This window comes from Panthera pardus, unplaced genomic scaffold (assembly GCF_024362965.1).
Source record: "Panthera pardus isolate Hobbes unplaced genomic scaffold, ASM2436296v1 HiC_scaffold_15, whole genome shotgun sequence".
Classification (NCBI taxonomy): domain Eukaryota; kingdom Metazoa; phylum Chordata; class Mammalia; order Carnivora; family Felidae; genus Panthera; species Panthera pardus.
In genome coordinates this window covers 14,984,953-15,009,140 of record NW_026526710.1, presented here as the reverse complement: position 1 = coordinate 15,009,140, position 24,188 = coordinate 14,984,953, and the positions used below count along the sequence as shown (strand labels likewise).

At 40.5% G+C, this 24,188-nt stretch overlaps 1 pseudogene; it reads right to left on the bottom strand.

The window, feature by feature from the left end:
* Positions 1-4,532: 4,532 nt before the first annotated feature.
* On the bottom strand, positions 4,533-23,000 carry LOC109277783 (zinc finger protein 280A-like; annotated as a pseudogene).
* Between the last annotated feature and the right edge of the window lie 1,188 nt (positions 23,001-24,188).

The window sequence follows — 24,188 nt, the reverse complement described above, 5'->3', positions numbered from 1 at the left end:
TACCTTTTTCATAAAAGCACCAGCTGCCAGCCCCACGTTTAAGGGACCTTGATCACACAACTGGGCTTGGCGCCCACACTCCTGAGGTTGCATCTGGGGCCAATCCAGTCCAGCCTGGCACCTATTTTTGTATAGTTTGCAGCGACCGAAGAATGAACTTCACATTTATTAATGGCTTGAAAAAAAGCACAAAGAATATTATTTTGTGACGTCTGAAAATTATGTAAAATTCAAATTTCAGTGTCCATAAATAAAGTTTTATTGGAACACAGACATACCCATTCCTTTAGGTATTGTCTATGGCTGCTTTCCTGTTAAAACAGCAAAGTTTATTCGTTTCCAGAAATCATATTCAAAAGCCTAAAATATGTGCTATCTAGCCCTTTATAGAATTTTTTTAATTGCCCATTTCTGCCAGAAAGCCTGTCTAGTTTAGTAATCTTTTGAAAGGAAAAAGAAAGACAGCTTTTGGTTTTGCTAATCAATAATGTTATATTCATCTCTAGCTCATTTATATTATCCACTCATTGTTTTCTTTCTTAGTATCTCTATAGGTTCTGTTGTTCCTCTTACGATATTTAAAAAAAAATTTAAATTGTATTGTAGTTGACATACAATATTATATTAGTTTCAGGTGTACAGTGTAATGATTTTCCAATTCTATACATAATGCAGTGCTCACCATGCTAAGTGTAGTTAGCCTCTGTCACCATACAATGTTATACTCTTTACAATCTTTTGAGATAAATGTCTGGGATGTTTATTTGTAAATTCTCATTTGTTTCTCTTGTATATAATGCTATAAATTTACTTTATTTTACTTAAGTACCAATTTAACTGTGTCCTACAATTTTTGCTTCATAATATGTTCATTATCATTCAATTCCACATATGTCTTAATGTCCCTAGTGATTCTCTTTTTAACACAAGAGTTATATAGTAATATGGTATTTGTTTTCCGAATCTGTGGGATTTTAAAAAGCTGTTCTTTCATGAATTTCTCATCTTGTTGTATTATGGTCAGATAACACAGTCTAAATATCATTGATCTTTGCATTTGAGGATTTCTATTCAGTGAAGTATACCATAGTCAAAATGAAGAGGATGTAGATAAAGAGAAAATATTTTGATGTCTAAAATGTGTATTTGGGAAATGACCTCCTTTAGGCCTCAAAATTACTTCAATATCTTTCAGTAAGTTACTATTAACTATGGTCCAGGCTTTATTCACATTTCACTGGTTTTTCCAATGTCCTTTTTCTGTGCCAGATTCCCATACAGGATACTGCACTACGTTGTCATAGTTTCTCCTTAGCCTACTCAGGTCTCTGACAGTTTCTTAAACTTTCCTTGTTTTTCATGATCCTGACAATGTTAAGGAGTCCTTAAAGGGTCAGAGATTTTGCAGAATGTCTCTCAATTTGGGTCTGGTATTTTCCTCCTGGTTACGCTGGGGATATAGGTTTTTGGAATTATACCACAGAGGTGATGTGTCCTTACCACTTCCATCAGAGATACATCCTATCCCTATGACTTACCACTGATTTATCCACTGCAAAGTTACTTTTTTCTCCTTTCCATATCCTACTCTTTGGAAGCAAGCCACTAAATCCAGCCTACCCTCAGGAAAGGACATGTAGTCTCATTGAAAGGAGAGAATCTATGAGATACACAAATTATTCAGAGTACAGAAATAATATGGAATTCATTTGTAAGGAATATTTGTTTTTCCTACCTTTAAATTTAATTTTAAATTAATCAAAATTAAATAAAATAAAAACTTTAGTACCTCAGTCATACTAGCTACATTTCAATGGCTCAGTAGACACATGTGGCATATTAGAGCAGATACAGAACATTTCTATCACTGCAGAAACTTCTGTCAACAGCACTGACTTAGATCATTAGTTTTCCAATTCTTCTGCTCCTCCTTCTTCTCCTTCCTCTCCTCCATTGAAGTGCAATGATATATAACATTTTATTACTTTCATGCGTCAATGTCCTGATTCAATATTTGTATATATTGTGAAATGATAACCACAATAAGTCCAATGAATATCTATCCATTAGCAAACAAAGCTACAGATTTTTTTCTTGTGATGAGAATTTTTAAGATTTACTCTCTTAGGAACTTTTAAATGTGCAATACAGTATTTAACTATAGTCACCATGCTGTGTATTATTACCTCCCCATGACTTATTTTATAATTGGAAGTTTGAACCTTTGGGTCCACTTCACCCATTTTGCCCACCCCAACCCTTCTTCTTTTCAAATACATGCAGCTTAAATATGAATCTCTTCTAACAACCACTTTAGCTTTATCTTACAAATTTTGCTGCTTCAATACAATTCACTTGCAAATATTTTCCTTTCCCACATCATTTTCTCATAGGAGCTCTGAGTTATTTAGAAGCAAAACCAAGACTAGAATGAGCATAGAGTACAGCATTCAAGAGATTTGTGAAAGTGTAGGAATGGTATTTTGCACTTTTGTCTCCTGGCTTCCTACACCCTAGTCCCAGTCTTATTTTCAATTATATTGCTTAATTTCTCAATTTTGGGTTTTTTTCTCAATTATTTTTCTGTTATTGCTTTCTAGCTCAATTCCCCCAAAGTCAGTGGGTAGCTACAAAAAGCCCTACAGCTAACACCATGACTAATGATGAACTATTGTATATGAGTCTGAGAACAAGACAAGGATTTCCACTATAATCACTTCAGTTCAACAAAGCACCTGAATAGCCAAGACAACTTTGAACACCAACACTGGAGAACTTAAACTCCCAGATATCTGTCTTAGTCAGGGTTCTCTAGAAAGATAGAACCAATAGGATAAAAAGAGAGAGAGATGGGTTTTCTGCAATTATGGAGACAAAGACCCATCATATGCTATCGGCAAGCCACAGACCCAGGAAAGCTACTGGCATAAATCAGTCAGTCTGAAGGCCCAAGAACTAGAAGCTCTGTTGTCCAAAGGCAGGAGATATGGATGTCCCATCTCAAGAAAAGAGAGGGGGAGATTTCTCTTCCTTTATTTGTGTTCTCTTAGGGGTCTCAATGGATTGGTCTCAGTCTGCTGATTCAAATGCTAATCTCTTCCAAAAACCCTCACAGACGCACCCAGAAATAATGTCTTACTAGCTATCTAAGCATCCCTTAGCCCAGTCAAGTTGACACATAAAATTAACTATCACATAAACTTAAGCAGAATTACAGTATTTGAAACAGTATGGCATTACCACAAGATTAGAGAAGCAAAGAAATGGGATAGAATGGAGTCCAGAAATATATATACAGTCACCTGCCAGATTTACACAAAGGTTCTTCTGCAATACAGTGAGAAAAGAGTGGTCTTCTTAGTGCTGATTTGAATAAGCATATGAAAAAATAAACCTGGATACCCTGACTTATCACACCATAGACAAAAATAAATAAATTTGAGATGAATCATAGACCTAAAGGCTAGACAGTAAAGCTCCAAAAAGAAAATACGAAGAATACATTTATGTCCTAGGTGGGCAATAATTTCTTAAGTATGATGCAACATGAAGCACCAACCCAAATGTACATATATACACCCATGAAGTCACCATCCAGGTCAAAATATGGGACATTTCCAGCACCCCCGCAGTTCCTTCATGCCCTTCCCAATTGACAGTCTAGTTTAGAAAGAAAGAAAGAAGAAAGAAAGAAAGAAAGAAAGAAAGAAAGAAAGAAAGAAAGAAAAAAGAGGGGGCAAGACTTGAATAGACACTTAATAGAAGAGGATGGTATTCAAGTGGCCAATAATCACATGAAAAAAATATTCTCCAGATCATTACTCATTAGGGAGATGTAGATAAAAACAATAATGTGGTACCATTACAACTCCAAGAGAATGGCACTAATGGAAAGGATTGACAGTACTAAGTACTGTATCTGTAGAATTCTCAATATTGTTGGTGGAAATATAAATTATTTCAATCACTCTTGAAACAGTATTTGGCAGAATCTGCACTTAAAAGCTAAATCAAAGTAGTTCCGGCACTTCTCATAAGTATACGTACATTCCAGACAAATGACTACATAAGCCTACCAAGAAACATGAACAAGCTCATAGCAGTTTTATTCCAAATAGCAAAACAATCAGCCTCAAAGTTCATCGGGAATTAAAATGGATGCGTAAAACTACCATATTCATTCAATGGGATTCTACCCAGCAATGAAAAAGAATGTGCTATGGCTGCATACAGCAAGAATGCGTCCCACTTACTTAAAGGAAGACAAAGACAAAAATATTGTGATCCCATTTACTCAAAGCTTAAAAAAAGACTCTATGGTGTTAGAGATCAGAATAATGTTTACTTTGCAGGGAGAGGTTGACTGGGAAGGAGCATAAAGAAGCCTTCTGAGCTTCTTGACAGTACAGAGCTAAAGAATTGTCACTGTAAAACCTGACTATTGCTGACCACCATCATCCACAGCCATGATATACAGATGGCCTCGCCTCAATTCTGCCTTCAGAATTCTTGGAGGTGGGTAGAACATAATTTTAGCTATAACGCTGTCTGTGGTAACGTCTGGAATACCTAGAGTTCGTGTCAATCCTCTTTTTAGATTTTATGGGTGACAGCCAGGGGTTAGTGTTGCTCACAATAATGGATGCTGCACTTCTTGATCCTGTTTGAACTTGAGTTTGAATCATAACCTCTGTTTCAGGAGGCAAACCTTCTCTTCTGATGAAGAGAAAAGCTTCTGATGATTCTTGAATTGATGCTGTTTTCTCCTTTGAAGTCAAAAACCGAAGCCAGAGTTTGGAACACTGAAAAGACTCTTGTTCCAATGCCTTCAACAATGATTCACATGAAGTATGACAGCTCTGAAAATGTTGGGACAGAGTGGACAAAGCAAATTCTTAGTGTTTTCATGGCACTTTCTGAAATGTTCCCACATTGGCAAAGGCTGATGATCTGTAATTGCAAACCTGGCACACACAGGGCATTTCGCCAGGCTTATGATTGTCCTCCTTGTGCTGTAAGAGAATCTGATCTGTTTTGAATGACAGTTCACAAATTTTACAGAAAGTGGAGGGCTCCTAGATTGTGTGTATACTTTCAGTGTGACATTGCAGCTGGAAGGAGTGAGAAATTGCGGGTGACGGTGCTAGCAGGTGGTGTGGATTTCCCAGCTGTCACCCCTCTGCTTCTCAAGTTCCAAATTGTTCCTCAAATAGCTCATAAACTTGACATTCTTTAGAACTTTCAAGCAGCTGAGGCATTTAAAGGTTCTGTGAGTCTTCTGTTCTGGCTGCCTGTCTCCTTTATGGTGCCCATAGTTAAAGTCACAAAATAACATAATCAGATTTTCCTTCTTGGGATCAATAATCTAGTTTTGACTTGTTGGACTTGAAAAGTCTGTTTTTTTCCAGCCTTTCCAAGCTATTTTTTGTGTCTAGATCCATAGATTGAAATGAGCCCTGTCATTTGCATAAGCCCAAGAAAATAATGTTCCATTCTAAACATGGCTTGATGAGAATGGGACAGATTTTAAGGTTGTGTTCACTGTAGGAGAGAAATCTGAAGGGGCCACAGCTGAGGAATGTCCTCCTGGGATTCCATCACTGAATTTAGGTCTTTTGGGATTTCCACTGTTTACATTGGAAGCAGGAAGTTGCTTTGAACTTCAAGGACTTTCACCCTGCCTCCTGCAGAAAGTATAGCTCCAAGTAGACACTGAGATATGAAGACAGAAAATCTGAGGGACTGTAAGACATGACTTGTGATGCGTTCCTTTTACAATCTGGTTTAGATGAAGTCTCCAAATAATAAGACTATTTGGGGCACCTGGGTGGCTCACTTGGTTAAGCATCTGACTCTTGATTTTGGTTCAGGTCATGATCTTAGGGTTCCTGAGTTTGAGCCCTGCTTAGGGCACTCTGCACTCTGCTGTCAACAAAGAGCCCACTTTTGATCCTCTGTGCCCCCCTCTCTGTCCCTCCCCTGCTCTCCCTCTCAAAAATAAACATTGAAAACATTTCTTTTAAATAATAGAACTATCTGTTGCCCTCCGTTCAGATTGAGTGGCCACTTGAGTGTCGCATGGGTCACGTGGTTTGCAGGCTGCAATGCATAAGCAGGATCCTGACTCAAGTGGCCTTCCTTTGTTCTGAGTGTCATTCCAGAGTCACTCTCTTCAAAATGTTTGGAATGACTGGTTTTGAATTTGAAACCAGTCTGATGAAGAGAATTTCTGCATCTTCATTTCCATGTTCCACTCCTACTAAGATCATCAGCTCAGCATGTTCATTTTCCCTATTCCTGTGTTTGGATTCTCCTGTTCTGCTCTGCTGGTTCTGGCACTTGGTTTTCCTCACACAACAAGAAAAGATTTGCCATTTCATCACTGTTTTTTGCTTGAAGAGGTTCCTTCAACTTCTAGTGCATTCTTTTTGTAAATTACCAGCTAAGTACAACCGCATGTTCTTAGTATTTATACTAATACTAATAATAACTAATAATGGTTATTATGTATATATTACATTTTTTTAATTCGGGTTGGAAAAACCCAAAAGAATATTTTGTGACATGTGAAAATTCTGACATTTAAATTTCAGTGTCCACAAATAAAGTGGTTTATTTTATTTTATTTTATTTTATTTTTTTAATTTACATACAAATTAGTTAGCATACAGTGCAACGATGATTTCAGGAGTAGATTCCTTAGAGCCCCTTACCCATTTAGCCCATCCCCCCTCTCACAACCCCTCCAGTAACCTTCTGATTATTCTCCAAATTTAAGAGTCTCTTCTGTTTTGTCCCCTTCCCTGTTTTTATATTATTTTTGTTTCCCTTCCCTTATGTTCATCTCTTTTGTCTCTTAAAGTCCTCCTATGAGTGAAGTCATATGATTTTTGTCTTTCTCTGACTGACTAATTTCACTTAGCATAATACCCTCCAGTTCCATCCATGTAGTTGCAAATGGCAAGATTTCATTCTTTTTGATTGCCGAGTAATACTCCATTGTGTATGTATACCACATCTTCTTTATCCATTCATCCATTGAGGGACATTTGGGCTCTTTCCATACTTTGGCTATTGTTGATAGTGCTGCTATAAACATTAGGGTGCATGTGTCCCTTCGAGACAGCACACCTGTATCCCATGGATCAATGCCTAGTAGTGCACTTGCTGGGTCGTAGCATAGTTCTATTTTTACTTTTTTGAGGAACCTCCATACTGTTTTCCAGAGTGGCTGCACCAGCTTGCATTCCCACCAACAATGCAAAAGAGATCCTCTTTCTCCACATCCTTGCCAACATCTATTGTTGCCTGAGTTGTTAATGTTAGCCATTCTGACAAGTGTGAGGTGGTATCTCATTGTGGTTTTGATTTGTTTTTCCCTGATGATGAGTGACGTTGAGCATTTTTTCATGTGTCGGTTGGCCATCTGGATGTCTTTTTTGGAGAAGTGTCTATTCCTGTCTTTTGCCCATTTCTTCACTAGATTATTTGTTTTTTGGGTGTTGAGTTTGGTAAGTTCTTTATAAATTTTGTATACTAACCCTTTATCTGATATGTCATTTGCAAATATCTTCTCCCATTCTGTCTGTTGCCTTTTAGTTTTGCTGATTGTTTCTTTTGCAGTGCAGAAGCTTTTTATTTTGATGAGGTCCCAATAGTTCAGTTTTGCTTTGTTTCCCTTGCCTCTGGAGATATGTTGAGTAAGAAGTTGCTGCGGCCAAGATCAAAGAGGTTTTTGCCTGCTTTCTCCTCTAGGACTTTGATGGCTTCCTGTCTTACATTGAAGTCTTTCATCCATTTTGAGTTTATTTTTGTGTATGCTGTAAGAAAGTGGTCCAGGTTCATTCTTCTGCATGCCGCTGTCCAGTTTTCCCAGCACCACTTGCTGAAGAGACTGTCTTTATTCCATTGGATATTCTTTCCTGCTTTGTCAAAGATTAGTTGGCCATACATTTGTGGGTCCATTTCTGGGTTCTCTCTTCTGTTCCATTGATCTGAATGTCTGTTCTTGTGCCAGTACCATACTGTCTTGATGATTACAGCTTTGTAGTGTAGCTTGAAGTCTGGGATTGTGATGCCTCCTGCTTTGGTTTTCTTTTCCCAGATTGCTTTGGCTATCCGGGGTCTTTTCTACTTCCAAACAAATTTTAGGATTATTTGTTCTAGCTCTGTGAAGAATTGTGGTGTTACTTTGATAGGGATTGCATTGAATATGTAGATTTCTTTGGGTAGTATTGATATCTTAACAATATTTGTTCTTCCTATCCAGGAGGGTGGAATCTTTTTCCAGTTTTTTGTGTCTTCTTCAATTTCTTTCATAAGCTTTCTATAGTTTTCAGTGTATAGATTTTTCACCTCTTTGGTTAGATTTATCCGTACGTATTTTATGGTTTTTGGTGCAACTGTAAATGGGATCGATTCCTTGATTTCTCTTTTTTTCGCTTCATTGTTGGTGTATAGGAATGCAACCGATTTCTATGCATTGATTTTATATCCTGCAACTTTGCTGAATTCATGAATCAGTTCTAGCAGTTTTTTGGTGGAATCTTTTGGGTTTTCCATATAGAGTATCATGTCCTCTGCAAAGAGTGAAATTTGACCTCTTCCTGGGCGATTTGGATGCCTTTTGTTTCTTTGTGTTGTCTGATTGCTGAGGCTAAGACTTCCAATACTATGTCGAATAACAGTGGCGAGAGTGGACATCCCTGTCTTGTTCCTGACCTCAGGGGGAAAGCTCTCAGTTTTTCCCCACTGAGGATGATATTAGCATTGGGTCGTTCTTTTTTTGTTTTAATTTAAAAAAAATTTTTTACGTTTATTTATTGTTGAGAAACAGAGTGAGACAAAGCATGAGTGGGGGAGGGACAGAGAGAGAAGGAGACAGGAGACAGAATCTGAAGCAGGCTCCAGGCTCTGAACAAGCGGTCAGCACAGAGCCCGATGCAGGGCTCGAACCCATAAACTGTGAGGTCATGACCTGAGCCAAAGTCAGATGCTCAACCGACTAAGCCACTGGATGCCCCAACATTGGGTTGTTCTTATATGGCTTTTATGATCTTGAGGTATGATCCTTCTATCCCTACTTTCTTGAGGGTTTTTATCCAGAAAGGATGCTGTAATTTGTCAAATGCTTTCTCTGCATCTATTGAGAGGACCATATGGTTCTTGTCCTTCCTTTTATTGATGTGATGAGTTAATTTTTTTGCAGATATTGAACCAGCCCTGCATCCCAAGTATAAATCCCACTTGGTCCTGGTGAATAATTTTTTTAATGTATTGTTGGATCCAGTTGGCTAATATCTTGTTGAGGATTTTTGCATCCATGTTCATCAGGGAAATTGGTCTATAGTTCTCCTTTTTAGTGGGGTCTCTGTCTGGTTTTGGAATCAAGGTAATGCTGGCTTCATAGAAAGAGTTTGGAAGTTTTCCTTCCATTTCTATGTTTTGGAACAGTTTCAAGAGAATAGGTGTTAACTCTTCCTTAAATGTTTGGTAGAATTCCCCTGGAAAGCCATCTGGCCCTGGACTCTTGTTTTTTGGCAGATGTTTGATTACTAATTTGATTTCCTTACTGGTTATGGGTCTGTTCAAATTTTCTATTTCTTCCTGTTTCAGTTTTGGTAGTGTATATGTTTCTAGGAAGTTGTCCATTTCTTCTAGATTACCCATTTTATTGGCATATAATTGCTCATAATATTCTCTTATTATTGTTTTTATTTCTGCGGTGTTGGTTGTGATCTCTCCTCTTTCATTCTTGATTTTTTTTGTTTGGGTCCTTTCCTTTTTCTTTTTGATCAAACTGGCTAATGGTTTATCAATTTTGTGAATTCTTTCAAAGAACCAGCTTCTGGTTTCATTGATGTGTTCTACTGGTTTTTTTTTTTTGTTTGTTTGTTGTTGTTGTTGTTGTTTTTGTTTGGTTTCGATAGCATTAATTCCTGCTCTAATCTTTGTTATTTCCTGTCTTCTGCTGGTTTTGGGTTTTATTTGCTATTCTTTTTCCAGTTCCTTAAGGCATAAGGTTAGGTTGTGTATCTGAGATCTTTCTTCCTTCTTTAGGAAGGCCTGGATTGCTATATACTTTCCTCTTATGACCACCTTTGCTGCATCCCAGAGGTTTTGGGTTGTGGTGTTATCATTTTCATTGACTTCCATATGCTTTTTAATTTCCTCTTTAACTTCTTGGTTAGCCCATTCATTCTTTAGTAGGATGTTCTTCAGTCTCCAAGTATTTGTTACCTTCCCAAATTTTTTCTTGTGGTTGATTTTGAGTTTCATAGCGTTGTGGTCTGAAAATATGCACGGTATGATCTTGATCTTTTTGTACTTACTTAGGGCTGATTTGTGTCCCAGTATATGGTCTATTCTGGAGAACGTTCCATGTGCACTGGAGAAGAATGTATATTCTTCTGCTTTAGGATGAAATGTTCTGAATATATCTGTTAAGTCCATCTGGTCCAGTGTGTCATTCAAAGTCATTATTTCCTTGTTGATTTTTTGATTAGATGATCTGTCCATTGCTGTGAGTGGGGTGTTGAAGTCTTCTACTATTATGGTATTACTATCGATGAGTTTCTTTACAAATAAACTTTTATTGGGACACATCAGTGATCACTGGTTTAAGGCTATTGTTGGTGGCTGCTTTGACGATACTATGGCAGAGTCAAGCCCTGCAAAAGAAAATGCGAGTCACCTAATACCTAAAATATTTACTTTTTTTTTCAGGAAATTTTGTCCACCCATGGTTTAAGAGAAGCAAAATGGAAGATACCAAACTTATCAGCCCACCAATCCCTGGAGTGTTTCAGATGATTCAGTGGGCCTCAATATTTCCCACCCTGGGCAGCAAGGGAGGGAGAAGCTGCAGCGCCTTGTTTCTGAGTCCAGAGAAATTTCTCTCCAGTTCAGCTGCACCATGTCCTGTGTCAGTCGAGTGCTTAGCTTGCTGTCTAAATGGCTTTTGAAGTGAGGTCTGACCAGAAGATCCCACCCCCTTTATACGACCATTATAATCCTATCTATAATATCCAGATGGGGCTTCTATCAGTTTTCCCAACAAGTTTACCCTGCTTGGGTTTTCAGCTGTTGTCCTGAGTGATTGCCAAAACTTTCCTTTCAAATCTCCCCCACCAAGGAAAGAATGTGGGTGGGGTTTCAGGGCCAGGCCCAGGGGCTGCAGGCCTGGCTGGGGGCCTGTGGTAGAAATGCCCCTCCTCTCTCTGCTGTCCAGAACCCCACCACCTTATCTCCAGTTTAGCTGGGTCTTGAGCTATTGGGGATCAGCAGGGTCAAGGGGAGGGGGTCCACTGAGCTATTCCAACAAAGCTCAAGCTGAGGTTAAGACAACTAAAAGGCACACGTATTCTTCCAAGTGCTGGGACATCCTCACAGGTCACAGTTTTCCAGCCAAAGAGAACAAAAACCTTCTCTTCCTGTGTCCCCAGGTAGCAAAGTGGGCTGGTTTCACTCCCCAGTCGGCAGGGTAATCTGAACTGGAAGACTCAGCTCCCAGGGGGATTCCCAGGGGACCACACTTTAATCCCAGGAGCTTTTGCTACATATCAGCCAACTCTTTTCTGAATGTTTCCAAGGGTCAAAGGTCATAAGCCAGTTTGCTCTGGCTACCTCTCACATTCTCCCCTCCCCCCTTCACATGCCTTTTCCTCAGCACCTTCTAAATAGTCTCAGGCTTTCCCAACAGCCCTCTTTGCATATGGATTCTTGGGGAAAGGGAGGGCTTCAAGCCCCCCTGACAGGCAAAAAACATTTGTATTCCCACTCCCTCCAGTGTATCCAAGTCACAGAATTAGAACAGAAATCGAGTTTGCTAATTAAAATGTTCTAAAGTGCCATAACCTGACATGACTTTAAAAATATCTTTCTTGGGGGTGCCTGGATGGCTCAGTTGGTTAAGCACCCGACTTCGGCTCTGGTCATGATCTTACAGCTGATGAGTTCCAGTCTCACATCTGGCTCTGTGTTGACAGCTCGGAGCCTGGAGCCTGTTTCAGATTCTGTGTCTCCCTCTCTCTGACCCTCCCCCGCTCATGCTCTGTCTCTCTCTGTCTCAAAAATAAATAAACGTTAAAAAAATTAAAAAAAAAAAGAATATCTGTTTAATAAATGTACGAGGATGGATTTAGAAATAGATTCAGCCATTCAAAAGGATTCGATGGCACTCAGTTTCATATGATTTCTGCCTGGTGGCAATGCTGGTAGTTGCCAAATTGTTTGCTAAGCACAACATTGAAACGTAAAGTTTTTATATTGTTTCCTTATTTTTAAAGTGTTGGAAAGTCATTTTTAAAGTTGTAAAGTGTGATGAAGCCAAATAAAGTTCATCTGTGTGGTTATTTGGCCTGCGAATTGTCAGTTACGCACTTTAAGTTTGGAGACATGTTAATTTAATTTAATTTTGATTTTTAAAAAGATTTTATTTTTAAGTAATCTCTACACCCAACGTGGGGCTTGCACATAACCCTAAGATCAAGAGTCACATGCTCCACCAACTGAACGAGCCAGGTGCCCCAAGACATATTAATTTTATAATTCACTAGTTCCTAACGTGGTCAGTGGTACAACGTAAGGTGGGATGATGTGGAATAACAGGGTCCCAGACTCTCCACAGAGATCTCTCTAGTGATTTTAGGAATAGCTCAGTCTCAGAATCAGCCCAAATCCCACCTCCCATCCCCCACTTTTAAAAGTGATAATTTAGGTTATCACTTTTGTAAGCCATTTAATCTATGAGGTCTAAGCCAATTGTTTCCATCCTGTTACACATTAGAATTGCCCAGGGAACCTTTAGGAACTCACCTGCCCAATCTCACTGCTGGACAATTAGATTAAAATTTAAGGGAGTTCCTTTATAAACCTTCACCAGCCATGTGCCCTCCACCTGAGAAAACGCCAGTGGTTTGGGGAGTTCCTCTTCCCCCTTCCACCTGACAGGAGAAAGGATTTCCCTTCACTTTTTCAGATTCATTTTAGCATGTATGACCCAGGGCATAAAATCCTCCACAGTCACCAAACAACGGGGCAATTTGAAATAGAGGTAAGAACAAGAATGCCACCTCTAATGACTACATAACAATCCTTTTGATTTGGGGCGAATAACCCAGAAGACATTCAAAGGAGTAAGTGAAGCTGCTATAAGAAAACCATTTCTGTTCTCATGGACTTATTTATTATATATTTTTCAGCATTTCCCTCCAGAAAAACTCAAAGTAGAATCCATGCAAAGCCTGTCTCATTCTAAAGTGGTGATTCTCAGCAAGGGGCAATTTTACCCCTAACAGACATTTGACAATGTCTGGAGATGGTTTTTGATTGCCAATATATTTTATTTCTCACTATTAGCATCTAGTGGGTAGAGATCAAGGATATTGTCAAACATCCTACAATACACAGAATGCCGCCCCCCCACCTCCCCTCGACAAAGAATTATCCATCCTAAAATGGTGATAGTGCCTGGGTTGAGAAACCCTGGTCCAGAGTAAAAGAAACTGTCCCACTCCCCTGCATGATGTCCTTGGCAACCTCCTTGTAAGAAAGAGTTAGCATTCCTGACAAAGTGCTTAGATAGTTACCTGATAAACTTAATAGGGCCAAATTTTATTTTTGAAAATTAGTCATCCTTCCCCTGAGATGACTGCCAGTGAAATAACTGACATTTAATCTTATCCTTTTAGGTTTGGTGTTAACGATGGTGATGACTAACTATTCTATTTTCCTTCAGAATGTTCCTAACAAGAGAGAATCTTTGATTTGGCTTGCTTGAAACTTCTCCTTTTGCAGACAGACTGTAATAAAATTTAAGTGCTTGTAACTAAATCATATTGAGATTTCTCTCTCTCTCTCTTTTTACAGTAGAAATAAGAACTATTTTTCCAATAAGATTTTATTACATCTAAAAATTACCTATAGAGGCACCTAGATGGCTCAGTCAGTTAAGCATCTGACTCTTAGGTCATGATCTCACAGTTTTGTGAATTCGTCGAGCCCTGTGTCAGGCTCTCTGCTGACAGTGCAGAGCTTGTGTGGGATTCTCTCTCTTCTCCCTCTCTCTCTCCCCCTCCCCTACTCATGCTGTCTCTGTCTTTCTCTAAATAAATAAAATTTTTAAATTACTTGTAAAAATGTGTAATATACTTACATTGTTTCATCAATTCTATATTATCGTTAAAATGATAATTCACTCTAGAAAAAAATAACACTTGAGCCTCATGCTTCTAGGAAATTATTCTGTAAACTTCAGTAGGGGCACCTGTGTGGTTCAGTCAGTTAAGCATCCGACTTCAGCTCAGGTCATGATCTCAAGGCTTGTGAGTTTGAGCCTCGTGTCCCTCTCTGTGCTGACAGCTCAGAATCTGGAGCTGCTTTGGATTCTGTGTCTCCCTCTCTCTCTGCCCTCCCCCGCTCATGCATGCTCTCTTTCTCTCTGTCAAAAATTAAAAAAAAGTTAAAAAAAATTAAAGAAAAGAATGTGGCCATCTGGAAACCAAGGGAAGAAGCCTCAAGAGAAGCAGAACCTGCTAACACCTTCATCTTGGACTTTAGCTTTCAGAACTATGAGAAAATAATTTTCTGTTGTTGAAGCCACCCAGCCTGCAGTATTTTGTAATGGCAGCCCTAGCAAACTAACACACTCTCTAGAACAGGAGCCAATGGAGAGGGCTCACTTCAGGGACAGGTAGGGGGTATACAGGTGATAGCTCAGCAACCAAAAGACTCCTGCTCATAAACAAATGCTTGTCTTCCCTGATTTTCCAGGAAGCAACCTGCTCCTCCTTTGGACTATTTCATGGATGCCACTGCTGGTAGGGACTCCCACTCAATTCTTTCTGGCCCCACATCCTTTTCTTTGTCTCCTAGATGGGGAAGGACAGAACCTTGAGGACACGGAGAGTTCCATTTTTATACCATCCCGGATGTGAGGGGAAATATCTGTGTTCTAGGCCACCTATTGTAGCTAAGAAGAGAAAGAAAAACAAACTGTAGCCATTTAGCAGAATTGGCTGAAATCTAATCACCTGACATACAGAAAGACCTTAAAATGTTAAGCTATGAATAAGCAGAGACCTTAAGTTTAACCTGCTCTGCGCACACTAGGAGGGTCTGGTGAGTGAAGTGACTACTTATCCAATGTGGTTTCCATAGAGAAAAACAAGATGCCTCCTGCAGACTGGCTTGACAGAAGACCAACTTATCAGAGGGAATTTAGGCCTGTAGCCAATAAAGGAACGTGAGTAGAGAGAGGGCCAGAAAGAGGGAATATGTTATTTCTTCAGTTCTCTACACCTCCAGGAGCCTCCACAAAATGAGTCCTGGGCACAGGGATTCCCTGGATTCGGGGAAAGGAATGTCTGGTTTTGATTTCATCAAAGCCTGTCCCCACAGGGACTGCCTGTCACCAGCTAACATGAGGATACTTCTGGGCAGCATGCTGGGCTCAGGAAACTGCCTGATCTCACCTTTCCTTCCATAACTAGCCTCAGGGCCAAAGAAGCCCAGCTCATGATCCAAGGAGGCAGCTTTTTGACCACAACGTTGTCTCTGGGAGCCAAGATCGTGATAGTGAAGGAGATATATGGTCAGTTTGATTATCCACCACCAGGGCTGGGTGTCTCAGACAAGCTATGAACTTTGTACCCAGGAGATGAGGTCCATAGGACTGGGGGGCTTCCTTACATGTAAACCAAAGCTATGTAGAAAGTGGTCTCTGTGGCATGGCCCAAGGAGACACCCCTGTTCAAGAGGGCACTAATCAGGGTAGTCTGTCTCTGCTGTCTTTCTCCATCTCCCTGGAGAGCCTGGGTCATGGATCTCCCGTTGTTCTTACAAGCTTTTTCCTCTTCCCCTCTCCCTGGAAGAGCTTCATCCCAAGAGACTTGGCTTTTGTAATCGGTGGCAGTGCCTTTGGCTTCCTGCTTCCTTTGCTCTCACGTTTATTATGCCTTTTCCCTGGAGGAAGAAATCACAGAAGGATGGTTTTTCCCAGCTTAAATGAAAGGGATCAATATGCACACCAACAAGACACGCTAAAAGATTTAATAAATGATGATTTGTATCACCCGCTTACCAAAAAGCAGGGAGATGTTAATTTCTAGGGCATTCATAGATGATAAATTATGTGTTAGATCCAGCTCCTTTAGTCACAAGAAAGGGGGAGATAGAGGGAGCCTCCAATTCTAATGGACACCCCCAAAGAAGAAAACCCAAGAACCTGTCATAGCAAAGTGCTCTAATGGGCAAGTTGAATTAGTTAAAAGTCTTAGCACTGCAAGATTGGCAGAGAAGCAGGCTTTAGGGAAATGCTACCTTTACCAGGTGGAATAAGGCAAAAACTCCAACAGATGAATCATGCCAAGGAGGAAATCTCCAAGTTAAAAGAACTACCAAAATCCTGAAATCAGTTGTGACTTTCTTTGGTGATTGAAAATGCACTTCAGTCAGCATTTGAATAAATATTTTACCTTGTACACATTTTTGTTAATTTTTAAATTAAAACATGTGGGGGGATATTAGTGGTATAAAAGCATGTTTATAACTATATATTCAGGGGTAATGAATGTGCCTTAAGAACCACTTTCCTTTTCTTTTCTTTTATCTTTTTTTCTTTTTAGTTTATCTCCAAGTTAGTTAGCATATAGTGCAATAATGATTTCAGGAATAGAATCCAGTGATTCATTCCCTACATAGAACACCCAGTGCTCATCCCAACAAGTGTCCTCCTTGATGCCCCTTGCCCATTTAGCCCATCCCCCCAATCACAACCCCTCCAGCAACCCTCAGTTTGTTCTCCATATTTAAGAATCTCTTCTGTTTTGTCCCCCTCCCTGTTTTTATATTATTTTTGTTTCCCTTCCCTTATGTTCATCTGTTTTGTATCTTAAAGCCCTCATATGACTGAAGTCATATGATATTTGTCTTTCTCTGACTGATTAATTTAGCTTAGCATAATACCCTCTAGTTCCATCCACATTGCTGCCAATGGCAAGACTTCATTCTTTTTGATTGCCGAGTAATACTCCATTGTACATACATACCACATCTTCTTTATCCATTCATCCATCAATGGACATTTGAGCTCTTTCCATACTTTGGCTATTGTTGAGAGTGCTGCTATAAACATTAGGGTGCATGTGCCCCTTCAAAACAGCACACCTGTATCCTTTGGATAAATACCTAGTAGTGCAATTGCTGGGTTGTAGCGTAGTTCTATTTTTACTTTGAGGAACCTCCATACTGTTTTCCAGAGTGGCTGCACCAATTTGCATTCCCACCAGCAATGCAAAAGTGTTCCTCTTTCTCCACATCCTCGCCAACATCTGTTGTTGCCTGAGTTGTTAATGTTAGCCATTCTGACTGGTGTGAGGTGGTATCTCTTTGTGGTTTTGATTTGTATTTCCCTGATGATGAGTGACGTTGAGCATTTTTTCCATGTGTCCATTATCCATCTGGATGTCTTCTTTGGAAGTGTCTACTCTTGTCTTTTGCCCATTTCTTCAGTGGATTGTTTTTTGGGAGCTGAATTTGATAAGTTCTTTATAGATTTTGGATACTAACCCTTTATCTGATATGTCATTTGCAGATATCTTCTCCCATTCTGTTGGTTGCCTTTAATTTTGATGATTTCTTCCTTTGCTATGCAGAAGCTTTTTATCTTGTTGAGGTCCCAATAGTTCATTTTCGCTTTTGCTTCCCTTGCTTCCAGAGACATGTTGAGTAATGAGTTGCTGTGGCCAAAGTCAAAGAGGTTTTTGCCTGCTTTCTCTTCTAGGACTTTGATGGCTTCCTGTCTTACGTTTAGTTCTTTCATCCATTTTGAGTTTATTTTTGTGTATGGTATAAGAAAATGGTCCAGGTTCATTCTTCTTCGTGTTGCTTTCCAATTTTCCCAACAATATTTGCTGAAGAGACTGTCTTTATTCCATCGGATATTCTTTCCTGCTTTGTCAAAGATTAGTTGGCCATACATTTGTGGGTCTATTTCTGGGTTTTCTATTCTGTTCCATTTGTCTGAGTGTCTGTTTTTGTGCCAGTACCATACTGTCTTGATGATTACAGCTTTGTAATACAGCTTGAAGTCCAGGATTGTGATGCCTTCTGCTTTGGTTTTCTTTTCCCAGATTGCTTTGGCTATTCGGGGTCTTTTCTGGTTCCATACAAATTTTAGGATTATTTGTTCTAGCTCTGTGAAGAATTCTGGTGTTATTTTGATAGGGATTGCATTGAATATGAAGATTTCTTTGGGTAGTATTGACATCTTAACAATATTTGTTCTTCCTATCCAGGAGCATGGAATCTTTTTCCATTTTTTGGTGTCTTGTTCATTTTTTTTCATAAACTTTCTATAGTTTTCAGCATATAGGTTTTTCACCTCTTTAGTTAGATTTATTCCTAGGTATTTTATGGTTTTTGGTGCAATTGTAAAACGGATCGATTCATTGATTTCTCTTTCTGCTGCTTCATTATATAGAAATGCAACCGATTTCTGTGCATTGATTTTGTATTCTGCAAATTTGCTGAATTCATGGGTCAGTTCTAGCAGTTTTTTTTTGTTGTTGTAATCTTTTGGATTTTCCATATAGAGTATCATGTCATCTGTGAAAAGTGAAAGTTTAACTTCCTCCTTGCTGATTTGGATGCCTTTTATTTCTTCATGTTGTCTGGTTGCTGAGGCTAGGACTTCCAATACTATGTTGAATAACAGTGGTAAGAGTGGACATCCCTGTAGTGCTGCTGACATTATGGGGAAAGCTCTCAGTTTTTCCCCATGCAGGATGATATTAGCAGTGGGTCTTTTGTATATGGCTTTTATGATCTTGAGGTATGACCCTTCTATCCCTACCTTCTTGAGGGTTTTATCAAGAGAGGATGTTATATTTTGTCAAATGCTTTTTTTGGCATCCTTTGAGAGGAACATGTGGTTCTTGTCCTTTCTTTTATCAATATGATGTATCACATTGATTGATTGATTTGTGGATATTGAACCAGCCCTTCATCCCAGGTATAAATCCCACTTGATTGTGGTGAATAATTCTTTTAATGTATCGTTGGATCCAGTTGGTTCGTATCTTGTTAAGAATTTTTGCATTCATGTTCATCAGGAAAATTGGTCTGTACTTCTCCTTTTTAGTGGGGTTTTTGTCTGGTTTTGGAATCAAAGTAATGCTGGCCTCATAGTGTACCCTCATGAGAGATCCTGAGACAGAAACACCTATCTAAGCCACAGCAAGTGTGAAGTAAGAAATATTTATAGTTGTTTTAAGCTACTAAGTTCTAGGATACTGTGTTTTGTAGCAATAGATAACTAAAGAGCTGCACTTGTTATGTTTGGTATCCAATTATTGTTTTCACTACCACATCATTACCATTATCATTACCACCACATCAGTGCCTTGTGATAGAAACAAAATTCTGTCTATTGAACTGTTTTTCCCCCTGCTGAATTAAGCTGGCTTGATGTCAAGGGTGAAAGTGCCCATTAGTATTTTTGAAATGACTTGAACCATTTCAGCACACATCATGTATTAGTTTGCCAGGGCTGCTATAACAAAATATCACAAATTGGATCAATTATATAACAGAAAATTATTTTTGCACAGTTCTGGATTTAGAAGTCCATGGTCAAGGTGGACCAGCAGGGTTGGTTTGTCCTGAGGCCCCTCTCGTTGGCTTGCAGATGACTGCCTTCTTACTATGTCCACATGTGGTCTTTCCTCTGAGGGTGTCTGTGCCCTAATCTTTTCTTCTTATAAACACATCAGTCATGTTGGATTAGGGCCCACCCATGTGACATCATTTTATGTCCAAATGTAGTTACACTCAGAAGTACTAGGGGTTAGGACTTCAACATACAAATTTTGAGGGAACACAATTGAGCCCATTGCATATTTCATATAGAATATTCAACTTGCAAAACTCAGCAATGTAATTTATATTATAGACTGGCCTAATTTTTTCACTTAAGTGACTAACCATTTATCATGATTAACCAAGTTTTCTCAAGCAGCCTGAAGTGCAGGGTGCCTGGGTGGTCCAGTCTGTTAAGAGTCTGACTCTTACTTTCAGCTCAGGTCATGATCTCATGGTTTGTAGGTTTGAGCACCACGTCAGTCTCTGCTAGGGAATCTCTCCTCTCTCTCTGCCCCTCTCCTCGCTTGTACTCTCTCTCTCTCTCTGTCTCAAAATAAATACATAAACTAAGAAAGAAAGGAAAGAAAGGAAGGGAGGAAGGAAGGAGAGAAACAGTTATTTTTATCAGTGAAATGGGTTTATTTGGAAATAGCAGAGAATTGCAATCCAGGACAAGGACGCTGTGGCGAAATGATAGGCAAGTCCGGAGAACAAAGCAGAGGAATATTCTTATATAGAGGAAATGTGGGGTGGGTGCTGGGAAGGGTTTTTATAAACAAAAAGTCCATTGGAGTAAACTAGGAGTTAAAAGTATAGTGACTTTTCATTGGCTGAGTTGGGACTGTCTCCCATTGGCTGGGCTGTTTCAGGGGAGGGAGGGGATGGGGAAGGGCGGGGAGGAGAACATCTTCCTTCCTCCTGCTGCTGGTAGTAAAGCATCCTCTTCTTCCTGTTGGGACTAGAAGGTAGGTCTCTTCCTGTTGAGTCTGTGGCATGCAATGGGCTCCAACAAATGCTAGGCATGAGAGGTCCCCTTTCTGGGGGACCTCTCATTTAGTGAAGTTTCTCTTTATTAATTTTCAAAATGTCAAATAGCCTGTGGACTAGAAGAAAGCTGTACAGGTGCTCACCAGGGCCATGAGTGAATAGGGCCTGCAGAGGTTTGACAGACACCAGGATCTATCAGGCATATGTGCATCTCATTTGAAACCTACTCTGGCACGTTTAGGATCCACGCAGTGCTGATGGCCTGCATTTCCATAGTCTGCAGTTGCCCATGACACAGACTCAGGGACTCGTGTCCCTGCTCTGTCTTTCTAGAGATTGGAAGATCTATTGAAGAAAATATTGGAGAAAGTTCTGTGAGCAATGGCTTTGTGCTCCAGCCCTCTGAGGCCCCGCCTTGTCATCTTATATTAAATTCTGCTTATCCAAATACCAGGTCACCTCTCCTTGTTCTTCTACTCTTTCTAAATTAATCTCTCCAACTCTTAAATGTCTGGACCAACATCCTCCTGTGAGAACCTCAGGTTTGTCTCCTCTTCATGCTGAAGTTCTCTCTCGGGAGTAGCAAATGAATCTCAAACCAGAATTCAGCTCAGCCTGAGGGGCCTTCCATTGCTTAGCTGATTCCTTTTTTAAGTTTCATGGCCCCAGATCACCAGTAAAATATGAGATTGGTAAGGTGATGAAAATATGCTTTTCACAATGATTTCATGTCGGTGGCAGACTCTGGGCTATTTCTCTCTCTTTCTAATTGGCCACTGCATCCTTACCCTTATTAGTAGTAGAACCAATGATCTGGATCCCTAATACTCTTCTGGATTGTGGGTCAAGTCAACATTTCTTGCTGGCATTAGAAAATAGCTCTTTTCCCCAACTCTGTCTCTGAGAATTATTAGACATTTTCATTCTGCCTAGGCCTTGGGTCATCTTTCAGTATCTTTTCGGCCTCTCGATGATTTCCCAGGCTTGCTATATGAGATTGTGCTCTGATTCTTTTCTGTCCACATTCTTCCCTCTCATGCTCTTATTCCCCAGCTGCCCTAAATCTAATCTACCTTCTGTGCACAGCAGACAGCTCCGAGGTGAATTACTACCCAAGAACCTTCTGTGTGCACCATACTCCCACTGCTTGCTTTCTAATGACCTGGAGACTCCTCTGTCCCCCAATGGGGCCTCCATCTATGTGGGCCCCCTGCCACCAACAGTCACTACCTCCCCATACAGCTTGTATGGCCATCCTTACCGATGAGGACTCTCTCCAGATAAACCCAACTTTTAAAAACCTCTTTGCCTTGGTACTATGCTCTTTGAATATTTTTATGGCAAAGTCTAAATTCTGAGTAAATAATCCTGCCAGATTTATCTCTCAGATGAGGTGTCCAAGCCAAACAGAGTCCTGACTGTAGGGGACCCTGCTTTAAAAGCAAGATGCAGGGGCACCTGGGTGGCTCAGTCGGTTGAGCGTCCGACTTCGGCTCAGGTCATGATCTCACAGCTCGTGAGTTCAAGCCCCGTGTTGGGCTCTGTGCTGACAGCTCAGAGCCTGGAGCCTGCTTCTGCTTCTGTGTCTCCCTCTCTCTCTGCCCCTAACCCACTCACATTCTGTCTCTATCTCTCTCAAAAATAAATAAACATTAAAAAAAAAATTTTAAATAAATAAATAAATAAATAAAATAAAAGCAAGATGCAGTGGGTGCCTGGGTGGCTCAGTAGGTTAAGCAACTGACTCTTGATTTGGGTTCAGGTCTTGAGCTCACAGTTCTTAAGTTTGTGTCCTGCATCAGGCTCCGTGCTGACAGTGCAGCACCTGCTCGGGATTCTCAATCTCTCTCTCTCTCTCTCTCTGCCCCTCCCCAGCTCGCTATCAAAATTTTAAAAAACAAAGAAAAGCAAGATGCAGTGTTGAGTTTTTTCTTCCTTTACCGTGTTGGGCAGCTATAAATATCACTCTCCTGCACGGGGCCATCCATGAACAGGGCACTTCTATGAGTGCTTTGCATTGTTAGCCCCATAGGTAAATCTCACCAGGCTGCTTTGGAGTATTACTGTCTCTGTTTTGTGGTTGAGGAACCCAATGCTGAGGTCACATGATGCTCTGCTTTTTGCTCTTCCTCTAAGACAGTCTATTTTGTATGCTTTTTCTCAAATTCCAAAGCTGCTGGTTCCCATTCTGGAGAATAGTTCCTGTAATTACAGGGTCCATGTCAGGGACGCTGAAACAGGGTGCACGCCAGGGAAAGGTGAAGCCTTTTATTGACCCCCCCCCCTTTTTTTGAACATACTGTTATACAGGTTTCTGCATTTTCTATTCTCTCAGAAATGGCAAAGTGTGTCCCATAAGCTGATGGGCCCATTTCTGGTTCTTTCTTACAGGGTGTAGGGTAGGAGGATGGAAGGCAGAACAGGGTAACTGCTACAGGAGGAGAATGGAGAAGGGCCAGTTGTGTGTGTGGCAAAATAAGAAGTTGCTGATGCCTAGCAAAGACAGCAGTGCGTGCACACACACACACACACAGAGTGCTAGCACTGAATGAGAGGCACTAGAATACAGCAGAGAGTACTTCCTCACACTCAAGGAAACGTTCAGATGGAGCCCTGCCCCGGGCCTTAGTGTGTGGCCTCCCAAAAAAATATTTTGCCCATGCAGTGAGGGAGATGAGGAAGCCTAGGGCCAGGACGCAGGGGTGTAGGACAGGGAGCCTTCTTGCTCACTGGAGAGCCAATTGCCCATTGAGCATGGGGTCTGACCCCACAGTAGGACATCTTCTTTTCATTTGGATGGTTGATCTCACAGGGTGGCCCTGCACACCCCCAATTCCAAAGTCAGACATATACCAGCTTCCACCAAAGTGCACCCCAGGGCTTGGTAAGGGTTTACTCACTCTTGGAACCCAAATCCACAGCATCTTCCTTGGTCAGGGTTGGCTTACCACCTTGATAGGGAGGAAGGCAGATTTTCTGGGGAGGTGGTCAATCTTGCATTGACATCACCTAGCCCCACAAACACAGGTCATATTTTTAATGTGGGAAACAAATATTAAACCAATGTCATAGGTCTACATGATCTTATTTTGCTAAAAGGAATTTAGATGCTTTTACTGACCACAGTTAGTTGAATTCTATAAAGGGTTGGCCCTGGTGGGAAGACAGTCATGGGCTGGTGAGGCCCAAAGGCTCTGACTCATCTTCAGGGTGATGACCCCTCTAGTACTGGGGACCTGACTTGTGCACAGTGAAGCCGTATCTTGGTGCATCCAAAGGCCAGGGGTGGAGACTATGGATCCACTGGATCCACTGGTGAGGAGTGCTCGAGTACAGAGCCTTGGCAGAGTGAGCAGTGGGAGCCTCCGAAAAGCACTTTTCCTCCAGTGCACTACTGGCCACTTAGTATGTTCTGGGCCCTGAGGATGCACCGTGCGTGTGTTGACCAATTAAATAGCCACGGAAGTAAGTGAGAAGGTAACAGATGCACCAGACACAAGAGCCAAATGAAGGAATGACAAATGGTGCTGTGAACTCCTGGGGCCGAACCTCACCCAGTT